This window comes from Ambystoma mexicanum, chromosome 5q, assembly GCF_040938575.1.
Source record: "Ambystoma mexicanum isolate Mex_15411 chromosome 5q, UKY_AmexF1_1, whole genome shotgun sequence".
Classification (NCBI taxonomy): domain Eukaryota; kingdom Metazoa; phylum Chordata; class Amphibia; order Caudata; family Ambystomatidae; genus Ambystoma; species Ambystoma mexicanum.
Genome location: NC_090933.1, coordinates 245,833,186 through 245,858,124, shown reverse-complemented (window position 1 = coordinate 245,858,124; position 24,939 = coordinate 245,833,186). Strand labels below are relative to the sequence as shown.

The 24,939-nt window shown below is 43.7% G+C and overlaps 1 protein-coding gene across 15 annotated transcripts in view; it reads left to right on the top strand.

The window, feature by feature from the left end:
- Positions 1-24,939, top strand: part of PTPRM (protein tyrosine phosphatase receptor type M) — a 2,094,608-nt gene that overhangs the window by 675,662 nt on the left and 1,394,007 nt on the right. The window lies entirely within an intron of this gene.

The window sequence follows — 24,939 nt, the reverse complement described above, 5'->3', positions numbered from 1 at the left end:
TTGTTATGATAGGTTATTCATAAGGCGCTTAATACCCAGAGGTTTCTAACCACGGACCCGGGGATCAAACCTGTGTTGCTGCGTGTCGTCTTGCTTACAAGGTGAGCATGTTGCCCCTGAGCTAACCTCCCATTGTTCAGACAACTAATTAAAAAGAGGTGCAGTGGACCCAGCCTTTGTGTTTCTGGAGATATTGACAGTGTGAGCTCTGTTCCTTTTGATATCCGGCATCTGTGGTATGCTTGTACACAAGCTTTGCAGTAGTTAAAAAGTATTACTTTAGTTATATTTGTTAATACTGGCTTATAAGTTTGAAAAGAAACCCCTAACGTTTGAAAAGAAACCCCTAACGTGTTTAAATAGACTTCGAGAAAGTGACCAAACTCATAAAGAGTCTTTGAAAGTTGAAGCGCTCATCTGCTGGAGTGCACTAAGGAGTGCGTGGGGTTGCAGAGGAAGTCCGAAGGTGTCATAACATAAGTGTGGTGGTGGTATTGATTGCCATACGGCGGTGGTCTGGCGCAGGGTGAAAGATTTCTAAAATAACATTACATAGCCACTGTCCCATCTGGGCCTCGTGTGCTGGAATACGCAAGTGCTGTTTCTGCCCAGCCACAAGACAGCGCAACTGTGTTGTACATATGACAAGTTTAACTCATCAGAAGAGCGACTCTAAACCTATGGATAGTATGCATATATCATTAGTACCCGGTGAGAGTCAAGCAGAATGTAAAACACATTCTGATTGGCTCTCGTTGGGTCGTTACCCGGCCGATAATACCTCGGCTGGCATTTCCCTGCTTTGTCCACAGCGGGAAGGCGTGGCAGCCCCTCAGCCAATGAGGTGGCTCCAAGCAAAGCCATCCCCGCTCCGAGGCTTCACGCGGCTGGAGGCTGCCATCGTCCCCCGCCGGGGAATCAGTTATGTTTTTTTTTCTTCTTTTTTTCCCCCTCCCTTTTTCCTACTCCCTCGCCCTCACAACCCCACTTACCTTCTTATCTTTATTTTTTCGGGAGCGGGTGCGCTGGGAACAGAAGTGTTCCCAGCGCGTCCATCCAGATGGCCACCATGGCAAAGGAAAACGGACTCTGTTTTTCCTTCCCCGGCGGCTATTTTCTCTTGTCATTTTTTTTTTTTCTGTTCCGAAACTCTGCAGCCTTTTGGGACAGAAAAAAATGTCTTGCGGGCTGGGGTACTAATAGCAATATGCCCCATCACGGCGGGGGCATTACTGAGTCAGGTAATGCCCCGGGGCATTGGTTAAGGCCCTCGCTTTCTCGGGCCTATAACTATGGGCCCCGGGGCATAACCTGACTCGGTAAAGCCCCCGCCGCTCGGGGCATATTGTTTAAATAACACACTTTACAAAAAATGTTCACATGGGAAAGTCCCATTGACATTTTTTTTGTAAATCAGGCACTTAGTTTTTACTCCGTTTCAAAACTCCCTCCTAAAAAATGCTACATTTTTAGGAATAGACTGGAGCTCTCATAAACAACACATTAATTCCTGACATTTAACTGCCCTTTGGTGTTTATTTTCCTGATTTAATTAGAGTTGGCATTATATTTCGACTACCCTAATCTCGCCTTGCATGAACAGGTGGAACACGCAGTATAATTTGGGTTATTAATTCCCTGTAAATCCGAAGCTTTTTGGGCCACCAGGTAGCCCTGACATTTCAAGGAGCACCTCCCCTGATAGTACACGTGTTTCGTTCTCTCAATGCATTCGCTGAGTAATATCATAAAAAGGAGTTTAATCCGCTGAATTGGATTGTGATAACATTTTATAGAAGAGCAGAGCCTCTTTGCATGGCTTTGCTCATGTCTCGCATTGTCTGTATAATTTGAAATTACATTTCATTTAATCACACAAAGTAACATACTTGTGAAAATTGGAGGGCTCTTGAGTGCCACCTTCGAAAATGAGCAGATGCTTAAAAGGGTTATTTTTAACATATGACCAACATAAAGCCGCCTAGACGGATTTATTTATTTATTTATTTTATTTTTTGTAACGCGCCAACATGCCCGTGGGACTCAGAGTACCAAACAAAATAAGGCTTGTCTGCTTTTGACATGCAGAATCGCAGGATTAATATTCTTTTCAATAATGCATTTACATTCAACCTAGAATAACCGCATAGAGAGGAGATAATTACATTGAGAATGAACCGGGAATATAGATAAACTAGTACTATTTATTATAACTGACATCCAAGAAGTGAGACACATGCAAGGGAACACTAGCAGGCTGAACAATTTTTAATACAGAATAAGAAAAAGGCACCAAATATATAAGTGAAAAAAAGAGAGATCAAGAAAACAACCCAGTAACAGAAAATTGCAAATTGGTTTTGAATCAAACCTTTTGAGCTTTCCGAATGCCTCAGAAATTCAAGCTTCAGGTTCCCACAGTAGCCAAACATGGAACTTTCTGGTAGTCGATATGCTTAAGTCTTTGCGTCCATTGTTAATGTTCGGCATGCTTCAGCATCCCGACGAGTAAATATGGCATTTTGGCTGATAACTCCGGAAGAAGACCTTCTTTGCAGTTCGATGGAAGACTATTTACAGCCTCGTGTCCATCGCCCGGAGGCAGCTAAGCATGTGTGTAAACACTCGATAGGTGATGCTTGGCAGAGCCTTGTCCAACGCCACAGGAAAACAGACCATAGGCTACGAACGGGGTCGGATTTGGCCATAAAATGGCTTCGGGCACCAATGAAAAAGTGGCCCACCGTTGCAAATGGCAATTCCTTCCTTTTGTGACACTGTTTGAATAGTAACCAAGGGGCAATTAATTATTTGATAAAATGTGATGCAAATTGCACATTTTAAAGAATAATGTATTCAGCAACACTGGTCAAAGCTTCTAGCCGTACAATGAAGTAACTCATCAAACTGGCCTACATTGGCCAAAAAATGGACCCACTTTGAACAAAAAACTGGCCCACACCAGCAGTTTGCATTTTTAGTTCGGCCATGGACCTATTGCCCTATAGACCAGTCCGCGCCTCGCTGCAAAGCTATGAGAACTCATTCAAAGGATAGCATTCTGTGTGTTCAGAGTCTGTACATTAATTCAGAGCAGTGTTTTATTTTTAATGCCTATTTTGATCTATTCACGACTCCGAGGAATTCGACCATCCGCATGGTCGGTGTGCGCTCGGCTTTTTTGAAATTTAAAATGAAATTGAATGATGGTAGACCAACCTCCGGAAAATGTGTGGGGCTAATCTGCACACATTTTCCTATGCTCACTACCACGACATACACATAGACCCGTGCACTCTGGGTGGGCACAATATCGACAGGCGCCATTCCCCCTGTCACATTTAGTTGGGATGTGACAGCCAGGAGTACATCAAGGCATCTCAGAAGGAGGAGGACAAAACCTTCCTCCTGCCATGGCCCGCCTAATTAACTATCAAATGCTCCCTGGATCTGCCCAGTCCGTGTGTGTAAACACTGCAGAATGGTGGCAGTGATTAACATAATTAGCATACTAATAGAGTACACTTCAAACAGAGCCACTTGGGGCCTGGCTGCATAGGTGAACAAAGGAGACAGAAACCTCAGCATCAAGAACAGTGACCGCTCATGTCTGGGACTATGTATTTACAGTAGTCATTCTCACAGGTGGACCCCATTCAGAAGGTAGGGGTCTGTGGTTTGGCGGAGACCAAACATCTGGTCCCGCCGCAGCTTCAAGATTGACCTGCCGCTTTAATCAGCTACCAGAGGGCGCTCAATTAACTAGAGAGACCCTTTGATCCACAACCGACAGGAAGATGGGTGGGATTTAGTATTCCGTGCTTTCACCCTTTTAACTTTTCTGTTGCAAAGCACTCTGGTTATGACCTCACCCATACAGGAGATTGTTGGTGGGGACCCAGGATTGGTTCATTAAGGTAGGCTTAGCCTACACCAATCACTGGGGCCCATTTGGCTTTAAAAAGGGTTGAGCCCCTTTTTTGGCAGATCATCTGAAGACTTTGCTAGAAGTAACAAGAAGAACTCATTTGGACCCTGGCTGAGGGCACAGTCTGCCTTACAGCTTCCGCCAGTGAAGGAAGGCCAGGATTTCCAAAGAGGGAAGCAAGATCCCTCCCCTAAACATCTCCCAGGGAACAGAAGGAGATAATGAATCCAGAGGACCCACCAGCAGCTCCAGAACCGGTACCCAGCCAGCACAAAGCGTGCCCTGCTAGACTTTGCAAGCAAGCTTCCTAGGTGGGAGGTGCCAGAGAGTCTCTGAACCAAACCAAGGACAAGGCTTTTGCCTGCAACACTCTCCTCTGTTTTGGGCTGTCTGCCTTAAAGGACGACATGAGCACAGTGATGAAGCTAGGAGGAGTGCATCGACAACCATCAGCCAATGTCCGCCTTAAAAGATATTTTCGAGCCCCTCGAGCTGCAACCGACTGCACTGTTGACTGTTGTTATGCCACAGTCGCTAACGTCTGAGATTCCTCGACCAGGACTTCAGACCCACCAACCAGCACTTAGACAACACTTCCTGACCCCAAGCTGCGGTGTACGCCAGCCGGCAGCTGTCTGTCCCGCCTTGCTCGCCGAACTGCCTGCCGTCTGATACCTGCAGCTGTCTCCCATCTTGAAGTCTGCTGCAGGAGCTGTAAATTGCCCTGAAACAGACTCGACCCAGCACCAATAACTTTTTCAATCACAACATACATTGTGGTTCTGTTCCACTGGTCCTTCTCCGAAGGCCCCTAGTGACATTTTACAATCCATTGCTCAGTTTCTGCTGAAAGCAAGTGTCCTTGAACTATTTTGATTAATTACTTTACTGACTACCCTCCTGCCAGTATCCAGAATGCATCCATTTTCATTCTTTGAAACTGTCTGTCCTCTGCATTCCTTTAAAGGGTGGGTTGTATTTTGTAGTGTGCTATAACTTTCTGTTGTGATAATAAATTAGATATTTTTTATACAACCTTTACTAGACAATCCCTTTTATCACTGAGTAATAATTGTATTTTCACTGTGTTGCAACTAACCAACGATCCACGAGCTTGCAGGGATAAGCCTGCCATTCCGTCCACGCTACCAAAATTGGACAAGGGGGTTTATAATTTGCTTGTGTTTCCAATCTGTTCAGATCCCTACTGGTCTACTAGAGGTGTGGGGCTGATTGATGGTTTAGAAACCGATATTCATCCCTGGGCTACCTGTGTGTGTCCCAGAAGATAATTTGTCACAGGAACAGAACAATGTCAAGACTAATAGTATCAAAGACATTGAGGCATCCAAAAGCATCAGTCCTGCTCTTCCCCCTTATTCTCGCAAGTCTAAATCATGTCTTCTGCCCACTACGCAGAGGTAGATGAAGAAAATGTATTGTTTTGTACGTATGGTGAGAAAAACGAACTGTACTAGTCTGGCTTTGCCTTAGTGGGCCCCTATGGTCTACTTGGAACTGAGTCCATACAAAAACCATCTACATGCATTTACTGTGTGGGCAAAATCCATTCCCATGCTGGCTTGAGGAAGGAGATGGGAGGATGGGGTTGGGGGACAAATCTGCACTGTTCCATGAGGATCAGAGAGTACAGCTTGTCCTAGGAACAATTTTAAACATACAGGTTCTTAGTAACAAACTTGGAGGAAGAATGGCCAGTCTGCACAGCTGATCTTGTAGACCTACAGAAGGCATTGCACACTTCATCTGTCATTTTCTCATTGTTCACTTCTTAACAGCTTCTTTTCTTCACATCCTGTAGTTAGGAAGCTGCATTGTTGCACGCATGGCTCTTTAATACTTAATTTGTCCCTTGGTTTAGCGCTCAATTCTGACATAGATGCAGCCTGCACTTTGCCCATTGGAATTCCGTACTAGGATGATGTAGCCTTTCATCTTTCAGAGATCAATATATTGAGTACCATTAAATTGGATAAAACATATTATTACAGTGCTTAGAAGTGGACGAATCCTGCATGAAGTACTATCTAAAAATGTGATTATATTATATAATGCTGCCTATAGTAAAGACGAAACTGGCACAAGCTTTAAGTACAGAGTAAGATATTTTCAACGCACCTGTACACAAGTGTTTCTAGGCTCCCCAAGACAAGGGAGGGGAGACAGAGAGGAGACAAGACAAACAATCCTACTAGGCCTTGTGGCATTGGGATCGTGCAAGTGTGACAACGAGAAGTGCAGGGGGAGGGGAGAGGGGGAAGTGCAGGGGCGTGTTCTATGCAATCTAGCAATTCTAATGCATTTGTGATGGAGAGACCTATTGGAGTCAGTCAAGAATTGCACTAGTCATGTACGTGCTAATAGCCAACATGTGTTTAACGCTGTAATGAAAAGTGTCCTTCATGGTTCTCAAGGTTTTTGAGTGAAAGACGTCGATCAGTAGCAACCCCAGGCCGTGTGGCTGCTTTAAAAACACAGTGTAAAATGTGAGAAAATGGAGGCAAAGTTTCCTCAAAATCATCTGTAAACCCAAACGACATCGCAGTGATGGTTTCCAGTGGCATCCATGCTGCACACCAGGGTCGAGACTGTCTGTTGATCTTCCCAGTGATATGTGTTTGCAATTAGTGAAACAGTGGCAGAGGCAGATGGGAAATCTGTGGTGTTGATGAGTGCAGGTCAGAAGTACCTGCTTCTGTGGGTCAGTCTGCTGTCTAAAGGCTTGGTGGAGAAACCTATTAGTAATCTATCAAATCTTTGACTCTTCTATAGTGAAGAGCCCAAGATCGGATAGATCACAGAGCTTTGGGTTTGGTTAGCCGCTGATGTGGGAGAGTGTGATCAGATTAAAGAGGATAGCTTAGTCATGGTTTAATTAGTGTTGAAGTTCTAATGGCTAGGCGTGTGGTGGTCATTTGTGTGGGGGGTATTGTGTTCATACTGTAAGGTGGTAGGTCTTAGAAGGGAGTCTGTTAGTGAGAGAAGGTGGAGTAGCCCTTACAAGGCAAAACAAGCTGCAACCTTGCACTCCTACAATTGGACTCTTGCAGATAGGTCCCATTTCACTAGCTCACATTGCCACTGTCAATCCATTTTGTTTCGCTTTCTCTCTACCTCAAAGGAAAACATTGTATCCCATCTGCAACAAAATAAGCATCTGCAAGTTGGCAAATGAGGGAAAGAGGCAGTCTGGAAACTCCACTCCTTACCATAAGCTTCTTGCTGAGGGTTATTGGAGGCAAGAACTTTTGGTTCAGAGAAAGGACTACTTGAAATTTGATGGCCACAATCACTTATTTTCGCCTTCCTTAATATATAGGTTAGCAGAATGGGCTTTGGTGCTGTGCTCACTGACCTGCTGGGACATTTGCCTGTCCTGGGCAGGTCGAGAAGGCATTTGGCAGGTGTTCATTAGGCTCTTGGGGCAGGGGGCAGAATCCCTGGTCATCCTAGGGGTCAACTCTGCCGTCTCCCACAGGCCCGGAATTTCTTCTCACACAGACCAAAATGACATTCTCCCCACCACCGAAGGGTCACAACTCGCCAGGTTTTGAGGCAGTACCAGATCTTCTGCATCAGAGTGATGGAGCAACCCTGCAGGGATTTCCTCACAATGAAACGATGAGCAGAAAAAAGAGAAGGCTGAGTGTAGAATCAACAGAAGTGCAGCAGTTCAGCCTTAATGGCGTGCAATGTCGCTGCAGGATATTGAAGAGCAAAATGCCATCAGGGACAGAAAGGGGCTGGTTGACAACTCTCTAGTTATTTATGCTATGATCATTGAGCATTTCAGTGTCTAGTGCAGGAAGGTTTGCTTTTTACATGGTCCAAGGGCCGGTTTCCCCCATAAATCACATTTTTATTTCTGAAATGTTGTGCTTACGTGCCGAAACATCCACTGGCCTGTTTGGTGCTAATCCTTTCTTTTTCATAAAAAGACTTTATTTTTGGTCCTCTAGACCCTTGTTTGCTAATGTTGAAATTGTTCGACTATCTGGCATATCACAGAAATACATTCACTGATAGTTTTTAATTCTACCCTTGTACAGGTTTTAATTTGGGATTTAAATGTGCCTTGTTTCAGCTGCGAAGGCTTCCGCTAAGCCCTGCAGTATGCTCGCTTTAGTCGCTTTAGAATTCAGTCTTTTTATGGTGAAAATCCATGTCCTGTTCTAGAAAGATCTTTTCATTTGTAGACACTAATGCCTACTATGGTATTCCTGCACATTAAAGGATTGCCGTACTCGTGCCCTATTCCAACTCAGTCAATGGCACTTTGTGAGCATGAGCAACAAAAACCCGGATCTACGTTATAATACCGAAAACAAAATGAAGCCCAAAAAAAAAAATTATTCCAGAAAGACCTTTTTCTAGCCTCCCTACCTTAATATATTCCCTTGCCCCACACCCCCATTTATTTGTTTGGGTAAAAGCTGCAAAGAACCCCAAACATTCGATTTTCTAGCCTTTTCGACCTTGCTATATATGTAACTTTTTTTCTGGGCATTCCAAACAAATCCTATAGAAAATGCCCATTTTTGGGTAAACGAGTGAATGTGCCATTTGTGAGATGAGCCCAGTTTGTTAAAAGTATTAATACGCTTTTATTTGCCTATACTGCTGGACCCCACATGTTGAGCTGGAATTAAATTAACTGGATACAAGGTGACCACTCACTGTACTCACCAGAGGCCAGGGGTAATTATTCCACTTCCATCTTATGAATCCCAGTGTCACTTAGATCTCACAGAGCGAGCACATGGCTACACTCAAGGAATGCTACCAGGGTAGGGTGACCAGATATTTTTTAAGAAAATCCCGGATGGGCCATCGAAATAGAAGTAGGACTAAAGTAAATACACATACAACTTGAGTCCTACTTCTATGTCGCTGGCCTGTTGCGGGGGCGGGGAGAGGGTGTGCTAACATGAGCACTTCTCTCATTGGAGGAGCGCGCCGGGGAGGGGGAGGAAATGGGGGCATAAAAAGCATTTCACGCCCCCATTAGGGCAAAAAGAGTTGCGCCGGGACCCGATTTGGGGATTTCGAAATCAGGTCCCAGCAAAAAAAGGGACCATAGCCGAAGCCCCGGATGGGGTTTATAAAATAAAAAACTCCCGGGGCATCGGGTGATTTCCCCGGACTGTCCCGGGAATACCCAGGCGTCTGGTCACCCTAAACCAGGGTTTCTCTGTATCTTAATGCCCTCTGAAAAATTAATGTTCACCAATGTTGGCCTTCTGTGACTCAATAACACCTGTAATCAAAGGCTTTTCTGGCAAGGGCGCAGATGCCAGGAGTCACTAATTGCAAAACAACTCAACCCACATGTAGGGTGTGTCACACTGATATTCTCCCTCCCTTAATCGAGGTGTTCATAGGCTCTGCAGCTGGCGTTTCCCTTAATAAATATAGCTGATTCTTCTAACCAAGATAGTGGTAGTTATCTAATGATGGCTGGCCAGTCCATTCTACTCTCAGAGTGGATTTCCTTTATGTGAGATGGTTAAAAATAGGAAATATAAGCTTGACAAGACCGTGAGCCTGCTTGGAGATAGTTACTTGGAGATTAGCTGCCCATCAACGCCCATGCAGACGAACTTCCCACTATGTTGCTTCAGTCAGTTGAACTATGAGTCGGGTAAATATATTGGAAATGATACAGACTAGACGTGGGTTCATGTGCACCATTAGGGTGTGGCGACTAGGAGCAGGGTATAGGATACTAGGAAAAAGTTCAAACAATGGTTGTTTTGATGAGGTGATAAAAACAGTCTTTTCGTGTTCATCTGTGAGACCTACTCTCCGGATGTCATATAGGTCTGGTGTTGCCATTTTTTGTAAAAATGCCATAGCGCCTTAGGGAGGCTCAGCTTCACCCCAGTGGTGCCCATCAAAGCTAATACACGTGTTGGCGTTGCTACTTTTGTTAAGAGAAGAATTGCCTAGCTTTTCACACTGAACTGTCCCTTTGTGGGACCAGGCTGATATGGAAATGTGTATTGTGCCTCAGTGAATGGTCCAGTGAGATCAAACGCAGTTGCTGACCCTCCTGAGTGGGAGCCCTCCAATTGAACAGGTTATTTGGCCATGTTCGTTCTCAGTTGAGGGGCTCCCACATCTTTGCATCTTTTGTACAACACCTGCGGTTATGTCATTGCATTGCTCCCAAAACATCTAAAACACATTTATAAAGCAACAATAATAACCTTTAAATCAATATCGACATGCCTTTTACATCACAAATATTATGTACATGCAGACTGTTTCTATAGGCTGTGACTGCCATTTAGTGGCCCTTTTAATAATTTAGAATCGTGATTGTGTGGCTTACAAATGTCATTTCAGTAATTTTCCCCCCTGACCATATTACTTTATACCCACTTTTGACTTGCCTACACCATTTACGGGGAAGGGGACCCATAATCCCGGGACCACTTATGCCTGTCATTTCTCTTTTTCATCCTCCCCTTTATACTATTTTTAACTGAAGTCTAATTGGACTTTTTCCCCCCCCTTAAACTCAAACCTGCATTAATATATAATTGCCTGTATGTCGTTCTTTTTTCATTCTGCCACTGTTTTTTACCCTCTTTATTTTTGTATTGCATTCTTTTTACACAATCATTTATTGTCTCTTTATTTTTTACTGCACTGGTTACCAACACCTGCTTGTGAGAGTGTCACACGATTCCTATTGGTTTTCATTCTTCTTAGATCCCCACACAGGAGCTGTGATGATGGGGCATTACGCCCTCTCCCTGGCTCATCAGAGTGCCCTCATGGTCATTGGAAACCACCTGCTCAGTGCCGCCGGAGTCCTGCTTGCTCCCAAGAAATCACTTCCATTTTAACTTTTTGGGTAGGTGCAATAGTGTACCATAGGGGAGAAGTTATTTTTAGAGGGGATCTAGTTACCCTTTACCACATGGTGCTGCCATTGTTCCAAAATCAACTGTGGTTGCTCCTGCTGCTTTCAGACCCATTCCGACGGCAACCCTGCTCTTTGGAAAGGCGACGTGCTTGCCACCACTGTTAAGCAATTTGAATGGCGTGCAACCAGCCCTGAATAAAGGCTCTCCCCTAACATACACCTGCAGGATCACTGCACAAGCACTCATGATTATGTCCCTCTTCCTCAACAGAGAAAATCTGGAAATACTTTGGAACAGAGCGATTGGGGTGGTAATGGCAAAAAGGAACACGTTTTATAGTCTAACTATAAAGTAGATGCTTCAGTGTTTTTACTGGGCCTCACACAAGAATGCAATTCTTGCCCATTGCCATTTTGGTAAAATGTAATGTTTCGCTAATTATTTAAACAGATCATAATATTTTTTTTACCAAACTACAAGTCAGACATTTTCCTTATTCAGCCACTTGTAGAAAGACGCTCTGATGGACTTCAAGAAAGGCTCCTTCCAGATAAAGACATCATAATTTAATGAGATACGATTAAAAAGTTAGTAAACTGAAGCTTTTATCTGCCTTTGAAATGTGCACGTTTGCTGTATACCAGGATCTGTCCTGTACCTGCTATGATGCCAGAGGCAGCCTCTTGAAGCATATTGTATTTGAGCAGACCAGATAGTTAATGCGCCTGTGAAGTTAACCTGAATTAGGAAAAAATGTTACTCGAATTAAGTATGGTCATATTTTAATGGACTGCTGCATGTTTATATGCATATGAGGTTAAACCCCAACCTCAGGCTAAATGCACTGTTTTGCAAATTACACTACTGCGCACGTCCTTTATTAAACATGTATGTTTGTTTATTATCTGTATTATAACAGAAATACGTGTGCATGTTACACATGAGTCCTTGCTTTCACAAACAAATTAGAACCTTGACCTTTAATTTAGACGTTTGACCTTGCCAACGCAAACATATTAAAGCCTTAGCCGACACATGTTTTGACCACCTCCTAGATCCTCATCAGGGCTATACAATGGCAAGTCTGATATTCACCAACAAGTCAAAAGTAAAATAATACACTCAATTTCTTATACTTGTTAATACGCCCAGTATGGCTTGTTGTTTCATTAGAACATGTAGGTCTGGTAAAGGAATATCAGTTGTTGTGAGTGTAATATCATTCATCAGAATTAGTCTTGTGCTTTCGCCCAAGAATGTTTCGTCCCAAAGTAACTAGTATCAAAGTGTATAGGTGCTTTAGTTAGAAGCATCCAGCCATGATTCAGCATTCCTGTGTATGTTCACCTGGAAAACAAGGCCTCCGTCAGTCCTGGGCACCAGGGGCAGCCTTTGGGGTGGGCTGCCAGGCGACTGCCCGGGGGCCCGCCATTAGCCCCCACCACATCAGCTCGGGGGAGTCTTTCAAGGTCTCCACCGAGCTGGTGTGGTGGGAGAATGCACAGCAGGCACCCTATTGAAATTAAATGTGCTCTGCTCTCGGGAGCTTTAATAACAATAGGGAGCTGATGCGAAGTATCAGCGCCTAATGAAAAATGTGGCCCCTCACCTTATGACCAGGGGCACACTTGAGGGAGGGGTAGACGCCAAATTTTTGTTTTGCCGCGCAGGGCTCTACGGTCACTAAGGCCGGCCCTGTGGGCACCGTCAAGAGCCTCAAGGCACGTAAAGGTGTCTAGTGCTAGTGTGTAACAGATCAAGCTGTGAAAGGAATAATGCAGGGAAACCAGAATCCATTATTCCTCAGGAAGGACAGTCAACTTCTCGCGCTCAAAGGCTCAGCCTGTCCAAATGAGTATATATGACTCGTGGTTTGCAGGCATTTTTCTTTTACGGTTTTTACACGAATTAAATGAGCAGAATGACCAGCGCGCATCATGTGCTGAGAAGGGTTACACACTTGAATCACTGTCACAGACATATTTGTAAAATATTTGAAAACATTGAGCATATAGCCCTTTGCATAGAGTGCATGCAATGTACGGGGATGCAGAATAACTCTGACACCAAATAATCAAACCAACTCAGGAAGATGACAAAGGTTGCTGTTTTATTAACAATTATCTAAAACAGGGAATTTCAACAGACGTTCTCTCGCGCTCTCAGTGAATTTGTCATAAAAACACATTTATATACCAGAAATTTGTCATAAGTGATGTCATACTATGTGAAAAATGAGAAAAACCTATGAGGGATTGTGATAGGATCAAGGGGAACATCTAAGTATACTTTATTTAGGGACTGGGATTGTGATTGGATATCTACTTTCAAGTGGACAACTTATGCCTACCTCTAAAACATGTCATCTTCAACAGTATTAAGTACACGTTATATCATTGGTCTTCAAACCATACGGCCCTTTGTTATACGGCCCTCTATAATTGGTTGGAATGCTTGAGCCATGTCTGGATGTCTGGAACATTTGGTTCGCTTAGCAGCACGCAAGCTCAGACCCAGGTACCAGGAGGTGGACTTGACTTTACTTCCCCACCCAATTATCCCAACATCTCTCATTGCCCATTCCTTCTGCCATGAATATTGTCTTTGAATTTGGCCTTGTAGAGTATTCTTGTCTCTGGGAATATAAGGGAGTGAGAGCACGCATTATTGTTGTTCTAGGATTCCAAGCTCAACTCTATTTCCATCCTTGGCTCATGTGACAGGAGACCACAATTTGGTCCATTTTGCAGCATTTAAATGTCTTAAATGATAACACTTGGCACGCTTGGTGTTCTTTCTTTGCACCTAACAAGGGCTGAATCAGCTTCTCGCGTTTACTGCCTTCAAGAATAGATAACCGACCTTGGTCTGCTTCAGTTTTGACACCCGGACAGATAGCTTCACCATTCGAATCCACGATCTCAGCTAATTCTTGCTGCGACACAGTTCTCATCCTTTCCTCTCCATGGGTCCGGGATTACGAAAAATTCCTGACACCGATGTCCATCTTCGATACAATGGCAGCTTCGCCTGCAGTCTATACACTACATATAGCCAGTTTCTATGATCAGTTAGTCTACTTGTGTCACAGCATCTGTACAGTTATTGAATGGCTTGCATTTTCTGCAGTGCTTCGCACACATGCACTCTTCTTTTCGCATATGAAAGTATACTCGCTTCTTAACTTCGTCATCAGTTTCCATAAGGTCCATGCATTCTATTCAACCAGTCTTCTCATTGCGTCACATTCGTCTTTCGTGATGTCACTAGCTCCTCTTTCGCTCTTTTCCATATGACTTCAGGGAATCCCTCCCTCAGATTGTCGTCTCTTCGGGAATACATTTGATGGGCTTTCTCAGAGGGTACCTTCTTTCAAATATTCGCTGTGGTATGGTCACAACTGCTAGTGTCAAGCATGGCACGATCTCAGGCTTCCAACATACAGGAGGTATGGGGGTGGGATTTCCTGCAGAGGCATGCAGCTTCTCCTCTACAGAATGTTGGTGGTTATTATTTTCTGAAAATGCACTTTTATTTTATGCAAAGCAGCCAGAAGCTTTCATTGGTGTTATATACTCCTCTCCATTCTCATAAGCAATTTTAGAGACGGATGAAGATCCGTAGGAGCCTATTTACAAATTATTTTTGGTGCTTCTGCCCACCCCTCTGAGGCTGCTGGGTGGAGCATGGAGTCGAATGCAAACCTTTCCTGGTGTGAGCTTCATTGGGTGACTTACTTGTGTTTATCATTGGGGGTGCATTACACAAGCCCCACCGTGAACTTGATTATTGCCCAAGCATATCCACAGCCCCACACCAAAGAGCTGAAACCAGCGTAAAGCATGTCAGTGAGAAGTTAACACTTTTTAAAGAGGTCTGTCTTTGGCCACCAAATGCACAACAAAACCTAGTCTCTCCTCACTGTTCTGTTTAACGACTCCTTGAAAGCTGGTACTATGGAGGAGCCTGCCTACAACGGGTTCCTTAGTGGGTGACTTCCTCTTTTTGCTTGGGCTCTCCACAGTCACTTTTTAGAATTACATTTTCTACCTTAGCTGCTTCGTTCACTCAACACTTCTAGAGGCCAGTCTTGGGTTACCCATCCATCACACATACATAGAACCCGATTCATGGAAATAAGCACAGAAATCCTGCAAGGGCCGTGTGACAAGAAGGACACTGCGTGCAGATAGAAAAAAACCTTAAGTAACCTTATTCGCAAGTCGCGACCAGAACGCTCCTGACGCGCCCAGAAGCAGAGCATGAACAGCCAGAACACCTACCCTTGCGCACTCCCCTGGGTGTGAATACACGCACCCTTCAAACAGTGCGCGGGGTCCCCCATAAGCATACCACCTTGACAACATGTGTATTAAAAACCGTAACTCTGCAATAACTCTGGAAGTCTATGTGCATACCCGTTTAAAATGTCCTTGCACCCCTCTACACTGCTTACACGAACCCCTAAGTTACATCGGAACCCTGATTGAGTACACGCACCCAGAATTCCAACATGTGTCCCCACCACGGTGCTGAAAATCCTACGTGCAAGTGTACTTATGCCTGCCTTCGGGTGGCGGATCATATGAAAGACTTGCGTGGCCATTTCCCAGCGAGACCTTGTGCGATCGGAATGCCCACTTTTTCGCAAGTTCTTCCCCATTTTTGGTGTTCTGCCCCCTTCGCAGCCCCTGCGCAAGCCACACCCACGTTCTGCTTGGAGTCTCGCGCAAGGCCCTTGATGTCTCACACAAACGTGCCGAGCCAGTGCAAACTCCACGCAAGTACAGTGCATTCGATTCCATGAATCAAAGGTGGATTTGCATGCAGTTGCGCGTGCAAGTACCCTATTTTCCGTGCAGATAATTCCATGAATTGAGGCCATAGAATTACCAGTCGTAAAACAAACGAATTTAATAGATGTCATTGCACTGATTCCACACAAAACATGGTGTACAAAAGATGACCATCCATAAATTGACTGAAAGACTTTTGATATGGTCTTATTAAATTACTTTTCAGGTGATATGCGATTTTGACACTGTACCGGCCAAGTGCCCGAGATGTGGCACTGGGCCTTTGGAAACAATTTCACTATTTGCATTTTGTGAAAACCTTTGCACCAAGTAAGAGGTTTGTGTCTTTATATTTGTTCTTGGTTACTGGTTTATGTTGTTTTTGTACAATAAATAGGCTTCAACTTTTTCTTTTTTACCCCAAAGGAAAGTTGTTTGTGGTTGTGAATCCCTACCATTTTCGCTGCAAGCTATTGGAAGGGAAGCACACACAGGCTCTCATAATGAGGCAGATTTCTCGATGGGTACACGCGGTAAATGTTACCCCACGCATTATTTCTAGAAATCTGCCCGACTAGAATGTATCCAGTGGGTTGGTGGTAACAATTGCTGATTACAAGAAATATCATGTAGTATTTCTCTAAATCCACATATATTATGTTTTTTATTTTTTTTATTCCATTCACACCACCCATTTCTAGGATGGAAATGGATTGTGTACACTAGCAATTCATAGCGCTAATGTGCACATTTTTTTAATTCACGAAATGATCTATTGCGACCTGTTGTTGCAACATGTTAAATGGTCAGACATAATTCACCTCATTTTGTTGTGCCCTTCAAAAAATATGTTCTTCAGAGTTGACGGGAAGTGCTTGAGCTTCCTACCGGTACTTCCTAATTTCGGTACCGGAATTTTATTTTAAATCCTCAGGAACCTTTAACAATTTTTGCATTCACATTTTAACACTCTCTAAGCATTGCCTGAATGAATACATCTCTGGCTTGATCCCATAGATTGCTATGCTGTTTTTGTTTTCTCAATTTCTTAGGATTTAATCAGGATGTATGCTTGCGTTGTGTCTCTTTCCTTTGCACAGTGTCCTCTAGCCGTATTCCTGAAAACACAATAACTGGCTCACCTTTCTTTTATAACGGGAACAGTGTGCCATGTTCATGTTATGCTCATTATTTGGGAATGGGCATTTGGCTAAAACAGAAGTAGGAATGCAGGGCGAGTGGCCGCTTGTTGCAATTTAGCAAGCGTTCAAGTAACGATATACACAGTGTTGCAGTTGCATCTTGGCGCTTACTAACAGGTGTTCTCCGTCAGCCGACTCCACGGTACTCGGTTTATCGACCTCAGAAGCGCGAAGGGCTCCGTCTCCCATGCCGCAAGTTGTGACTGTAGACGATTCGCTCGCGTGCTATCTCCCAGACAGAAGCTATGGAGATAAACAGAACCGGGACGTTATCGGTGCCTCAATCATGTGAAATAGTGAGGGCGAGTCTACTGTAAGCATGTGTCCTCGCGGGAGAGGCGCGCGCGGAATGGTGTTATCTGCCTCTTTTTGAAATGGCGCCTTTCTTTGATGCCTGAAGTGGGACTCGCGACGGCCCGAGAGACCGCAGATCAGCCACACCATCAAAAAATCATAACTGCAAGAAAAATAGTCGACTTGATCAGGCTTCTCCCATAACCTGTCTTCTAACGTTTCATGGAGCACAGGGATGTGAGGTAGTGACTGTGATAAGGAACCGGTCGACCCGAGGAAACCCTGGTTAAAGCAGACTGCTCGCTGAGGCGCAGGTTGCTCACGCCTGCTATAACTCCATAGTGCACTGGCATTTCCCCAGGCCAAGGGTCTCACACAGAAATCTAGCAAGCAGATCTAAATCTGCATTATCGCACGCACGAGTAACCCGCTCTTGAAAGAGCTTTCAGAAGACTCTGCATTGGAGACTGCATACACAAACTGCCAAAGCCTCACAGGTAGTGTTGCAGCTGTCCAAACTGATACATATGTCCTGCAATTTACAGACATTTCTTTATTAGGGTGACTATTGTGACCAGTCAAAACTGAAGAGTCCGTTATTCGCTTACAAGTGTTTCTTACTGAATCATTATAAGACATGTTTAACATTTAAAATGTATTTATTTATTTATTGGTCGTTTGTTAGGCGCTTATACAATTAGCAAAAACTGTTTCAAAGCGCCCACAGGGCGACAGGGTGAGGACAGGGGAGGTAGACATGGAATTACAACAAAAAGAAATAATTGAAAAAATTGTGGATACTGTGATGTTCCCATAATGCTCTTTGCTTTTATGTAAATCTCCAGGATTGGGTTCTATGAAGAGATACTGTGTTGCACAACCTGGCCTGAGCCACGCCCTTTTCCCCCGCCCACTCCTTTCCACAGCCCCACCCCTGCAAACAGGCAACAGTTCCCCCAGTAAATATTTTCCATTTCCAGCACAGAGTACAAACTAAATCCAAAAGAGTGATGGGTCAAAGGTTGCATTGCTCTGAGCAACCTTCCATACAACTGTTTTGTAGCCTGTCTGCGCTATTGCAAAAGTGGTCCACGCATATGCAAATCAGTCATGTATTGCCACCAATGGGAGCAGCCCTGCCCCAACTGCTAGGCCTGGTCCCCTATGCACGGAAACACAAGCAACCCCACACATGTTTTGGCCTTGTTGGGCCTCCTCGTTGAGGTGCAGCTTGGTTCCCTATGGCGCAGTAGGCAAAGGACCCATGTTTGGGCATACCCTCTCACACATAGGGCGACAAACTAAAACCAAAAAAGTTATGAGTGGAAGATTTCAAATTAATCTGAATGTCTGTCCAATAACCAGATCGGATTCAGTAGCAATTATTTTCTCCTCCTGCATTAGACACGGAACTACAAGAGTGACCCATGACGGCCTGCTCTTGCAGTGCACTGGTGGCACGGTCCATCCATGTGCTGGCCCTTTCCCAGGCTTTTTCAGTTGAGAAAAGATGGAGGCCTTGAGGAATCACATGCCTGATCAGGGAGGGGAGCAGGAGCGGCCCTGAGAGGCTCTAATGTTGGCGGGACCGGCTTTAAGTCGACCGAAAAGCCTTTTGCAGCAACCATGGAGAATCGATAAATAACTGCGATTTGGCAGTGATTATGATCTTACGGTCTTCCAAAAAAGCTTTGACTTCAGCTGCAACTCCTTTTGGTGTCCGATTTGTATCATGGTAGCACTGCGAAGCATAAATCCCAGTGACTGAACACATTATATGCCAAGTGCTTCTCTTATGCTACTGTAATGTTATCTCGTGCCAGCTAATGCCTCATACGCATGGTGCATTCATCAGAGGTAAGGGCACCAGCATACTATTATTATGAATCTCATAAAGGGTGATTGGCGCGGTACAACAGCTCAGTCAGCTAGCCTAAGTAGCGCATATAATGCCATAGCAAGTAAGAATTTTAGGATTGCAAGTGGTATTCGCTGACCATCAACGAAGTATAGTGATGAGGAATGAGAACATGCACATAATTAATGAGGAGACACATTTATGAATAGCATCCAATTTCCTCCAAATGGGTCACACAAATTATATATTTTAAGGGAATTTGACAGTGAATCGGAAAATGTAAACCTTATTCACATTATGTGTCCTGGGCAGTGGTACATCACATACATGGTGATCTTCTATTATGCAGGGGTCCAAAGGTGCAAATCACAATACATGACATGTTTTTTTGCATCTGCCTACTCAAGCCGAATGCAATGATACACAATCCATGTTTCCAGGATCTTCCTAGAAAAGACCACACTTTAATTCATTTTACTTTAATTCATTTTAGGATGAAAATAGCCAGGCAATCAAAATGATCCTGTTTGGCCAAAACGTACGCCATTTCACAGCTTTTTGAACAAGCCTCAATACTATGCAAACACATTTCCAGCACTCACCCCAGACATTAAGTAGTCTAAAAGTTTATATGTTTGGGTGAAACTTCAGTTAGGACACCATCTTTATTCCAGAAAGGCACCCCTCACTACCCAATTTTGTTGTGGCAATAGCTGTTGATGGATGAGTCCAGGACACCACATGTGGGGACAGTCAACACTGCCCCCTTTGTGCAGGTGATGATGCCTGACACTCCCGCCCTATCTGTGGAAGGACAGCCCTCTAGAATTAGATAAAGGATTCATTTTTTGTATCCTGTGAGCTGAGCTTTCCAATGAGACCTGTCAAATATCGGCAAGAGAAACTGCAAATACATTATTGCAGTTTTGTGGCATTGCCATATTACCCAAATCCCACTGATACTGCAACCTCCTTTATTTTACTGTCAGTACGCTTTTATTCACATTCCGACAAGCACATGACCCCTTTTGGCTAAGACTCCTCATCTCATCGATCTTCCTGTGAAGAACCCACTGCAGGATTTTAGCATCAGTCTGAAACCAAAGTCATGGAGCTGCCTCCACACCAAGTAAGGGTGGAGGGCAATTGATGGCACTCAATTTTGACTTCTGGCTATGTGCACTATGGCAGATGGGTTTAAGGTCTTTTTGGAGAGACTGGGATAGACTTTAGGGAGAAATATCCAGGGATGTTGACCCCTGCCCTGATCTCCTGACAAACACTTGACAAACGGTGTTTGTTGCCAACGTGTGTTGTCCTGACTGGTAAAGGTCCCACCAGGGCCCACTCTGCAGAGCACCTGAGCAGTGACATTTGAGGCAGTGCTCATCTTGCTAAGCAACACACTAAGGAAAGTGAATTGAGCTCCTGGGGCTTCCCTCTCTCGGGCAGCCATTGCTTTGAACTAAAAGGTCGCAGAACTTCATTAAGGGTAATGATGGGAGCCCCCAATCTCCTGCTTTCCTCCATCTGCCAACTCCCTGACCCTCGTTGGCAAACATTGCACACTATATCTGTTTCAGAGACTGAGAGGGAGTGTTTGAGAAACTGTGTGTGTGTGCCTGTGTGAGAGAGTGTGACAGAGTGAGAGTGAGTGAGAGTGAGTGAGTGAGAGTGAGTGAGAGTGAGGGAGGGAGAGAGAGGGAGAGAGAGGGAGAGAGAGGGAGAGAGAGGGAGAGAGAGAGAGAGAGTGAGAGAGAGAGAGAGAGTGAGAGAGAGAGAGAGAGATGGGAGCGATGTGCAAAGGCCAGTGGTTGGAGCACTAGGAGGAGATCAGGTTGTTCGCCATGCTTTGCTTGCTATCACTTTTAATACTTTGTTTGCTATCACTTTTAATACTTTGTTATGCCTTTCATGCCTTGTCATGCACTTATCATGCCTTCCTCAGCCATGTTATGCCTTGCTATATGTGGCTCGATTGTTTGTGTACCCTCACTACCCTGCTCACCATTCTACTTCCTACCTTAAGCAATACTGCGCCCATGTGTGCCAGGGTGATTCTGCATAGTGGGATTGGTTCTATGTGTTCCACAGTAATTTTATTGCTGTGTGTCCCACTGTAAACCTGTTAACCTTATTTTTTTGGGTGCCCTTTCTGTTGTTCTGGAGGGAGTTCCAGGCAGAAACCTGTTCCTATGTTCTTTCCAATCCCCAGAGCTACTTAAAGGACCGACCATCCCCCGACCAACATGGTACAATATCATCTTCTGTGCTGTTAGATGCCCCTTGACCAGTAGTCGTTCGTGGTTCCCAGAATAGTGTGATATTATGAGACTCGGATGATGGTGTACTCGCTGAATTTAGCAAGGCACTGTGGCTGCGCTAGCCAGCATCCTTATGCAGAGGCAACGGGACTGCAGTGTTATTAATTGAAAAATTAACTTGCTGGATAGTTCAAGTTGTAAATTGTCTACATCCCTTAAGAATGTTAACATTAAACACGCTCAAATGTATGTTTTACATGCACGGAGAGTAGACAAGTAGAAAAGCAATGGAATCAAATATCATGCCACTCAATCAATCAAATACTTTTTGGGAAATTATACGCTAACATCATACATCAAATGGAATCATCAAATATTTCTCATTGTAGCATTAACATTGGTTACAATGAAATCAAGAAAGGTCATTAACAACATTTCTAAAGTATGAATTCATTATATGACCATTTTAGAGAAATAGACCCATTCTCCTTACTAGCAATAATTTGTAATTTTAAAGAAGAATTTATTGAGATTATCCTCAGATTAAAGTACATAATGTTAATATTAGCCAATTCACAATGCAAATAAGCTTCGTTTGTCATCAATATGTCTATTATGTATGCACATTTGGTTTAAAAGCAAACCTTACATATTAAATATCATTAACAAATACATTAAAGTTCAAAATAATTAATCTCTATTTACAAAATCATACCTCAATAAAAAATAATAAGCATTTCATCACGCTATGTTCAACTCATACCTCAATAGAGATTTTAACAAATCAATCTAAGCCGGACTAAACTAGAAACATATTGTTACCCATCTTGAACCGATTTGTTTACCTGAGCTGGCATCGAATCCGGCCAGGCTGTTTGGAATTTGAAGGCAAATCTCAATCTGTGAAGCATACATCTCGAGTACAGTGATAGCATACCCAGTTCCATTCTTCTTGCTTGAATTAGGGTTGACTTGGCAAATTCTAAGAAACCTTTCCAAATTCCTCCCTTCCATACACTCAAAATCTTTGATGGGAACCGAAGATGATATCTTTGTACCATGTAGATATGTTTTGGCCAGGGACGTCATTTCACTAAAATGCCTGGGGTATCGGAAGTGACATCACACAACACTTGCCCTCTGATGACATCACAGGCAATGATTTAATTTTGAACCCGCCCCCAAGTGATATCATGGGAAGTGATGGCACCCAACCTTTCACCCGTTGCTAAAACAGGAAGTGGCATCACATAGCATTGTTCCTCAGTTCACTAAGAAAAATATGGTTACAATATCACTGTAACATGATATACATTTCATACAAGAATGGATCACCATATGTAGTGTTAATATCAGTGTGTATAGGTCCATATGACAAAATTACTGTTAATGTAAGCAGATGTCCTACACAACAACCCGGACTGACTATTGTACATCACTCAGGCTAAACTGTAAACAGACAGAGCATCTTGAAGATGCGTAAACCCCAAAGGGCAGACATCCAGTGCCTGCCAAGTGTCTGGCCACAGACTGGAAACAGCAACTGACTAGCACAAGTCCAACCAGAAAAACGATGGTCTGGAAAGTTGTCCAGAGCTGTCCCAGTGGTTCTGAATGTTTTGAAACCTTCCAGCCATCACCTTTCTGTTTTGCTTATTTGGTAAGTAACTCACAGTTTTCTTTGTTAGATGGGAAATAGAGGGGAAGGATTCCAGGTCACAGTAATTCCAGGTTTTATTATTTTAAGATGTAAGCAGCAGCCCCACGACATCACCCCTAAAAAGGCCTGGTGGGCCTAGAGACCTAGGCTACTCTCACCCATGATGCTCAATTAGGCTGGAACATGTCTAGGGATGCTTGTGGCCGGCATAGAGGGACGTAAATCTGGATTTAATTAACAAAGCCAAATACTGTTCTTCAGGGGAAAGGGAAATACTTAAAAGACACTTGCATGTGAACTCTGAACTGTTTTGCCAGGCACAGGGCCTGACACTTAGCGAAACACAATTGGGTGGGGGTCAGAAGCCAACCACCATTTCGAATACTAAGGAAGGAATCCGTTAGGGACATGTTCTGGTCAACTTTTGGTTAGTTCTTTTTTGTTAGTGTTAGGATCAGTACTCAGGTTAGACTACACGCACCAGTTATACTTATTTCTTTTTAGATAGGTTAGAGATCCACTTTAGAGCTCGGGTTAGTACTGTCCACTTTCCTAATGTTCTATAAAACATAATTGTTTAACTATGACCTCTTCTGGACCTCCTGAGTCTGACGTATCACACTACTTACTACTTTTAAGTGTCATAGTGCTTTCTACTCCGCTATAAATAGCACCTGACTCTGGAAGTGGGAAAATGACAAAAAGTAAAAAAGGTAACTTTTTTATGCTTATGAATGACGGCTGAAGAGAAATATATTTTCAGAAGCGTTTTTGATACATATTAATGTAACAGGTGCCCACTTCCCAGTTGGTGGCAGCACCGAGGTTGATGCTCTGTTGCGTTTAGCGTGAGGGAAGGAGGCGCACAGTGCTGGAGGCTTCTTCGCGTGCCAGTCTAGAGGCTCTTCCCAGCACAGTTATCAAGGTTTGTGGGGTCTGGTATACCCTCAGAGTCACTGGCAGTCGTCAGTGGAATGGAGACTCAAAGAACTCTTACAGTCACAGGTCTGTCCGGAGGATGTCCACGCACTTGGTTGGAGTTCCCCTTAACCTTCATTACTGCCTTCGGCTCCTATTCTCCATTGTATGCATACTCGGATGACAACATGGCAAAATTACTGGTCGTGGCCCATGTTTACCATTACGGAAAAACTTAACCAAGATGGTGTCTTGTTACTTCATGCATTGCATGACAGCTGGTAACTTCCCTTTCCTGATTCTCCTAAATTCGGCCATTACAGTAAGACCCCAAACTTCCCAAAAGCTGCTGAGTTTCAGCATGGTTGGGACACGTCGACGAGGTGAAGCTTGTTTCTCCAGATAAGGAAAGACACACACCCCCCAGTAAAGAGAGACAATCTAGAGGAAGAAAAACGCAATGCAGCCGTAGTGTAGACTATCAGTTAACCTTTCCATAATGGAAGGTCTTAACATAAAGGTTTACTGATGTTTTAAACCACTTTCATTTTTCATTTCAGTCAGTTTGAAAATGGGGTTTCTCATTATATGTAATTTGCCTCTCATTTTTACTTGATTTATATCATTCGTAATTTGTAAGCAATAAATTAAATGTGGAACTGTGGATGCCAAGCCCTAACCAGGAAAATATCAGTATAGAAATTAAAGGAGAACAATGACAGTAAATGCAAAGTTGTTGTGGGCATGTTGCATGTTCTTTTTCTTTGGAAAGTAGTTATTAAAGCAAAAGAACCCGCAGAGGGTTCTATTGCTATTAGTACCCCGGCACGTTGTACGTTGCACCGGGGTACTAATGATAATTTTTCTCGAGTTGCGATACAGAGTTGTGACCGTTTTTCAACATCGGATGCCAGTGATCGGGAATAAGGGACTACACTTAGTCCCTTTTCCCTTTCTAAGGTGGCCATTGATGATTTATGGAAAAAAGTAAACAAACACAATGCCTGCAATCGAAAGGAAGAAGGGACTACACATAGTCCCTTCTGCATTTCCATGGTGGCCAATATAAAGATAAGAAAAAAGTAAACAAAGAAAATGGCCACCATGGATCAGTGTGAAGGGA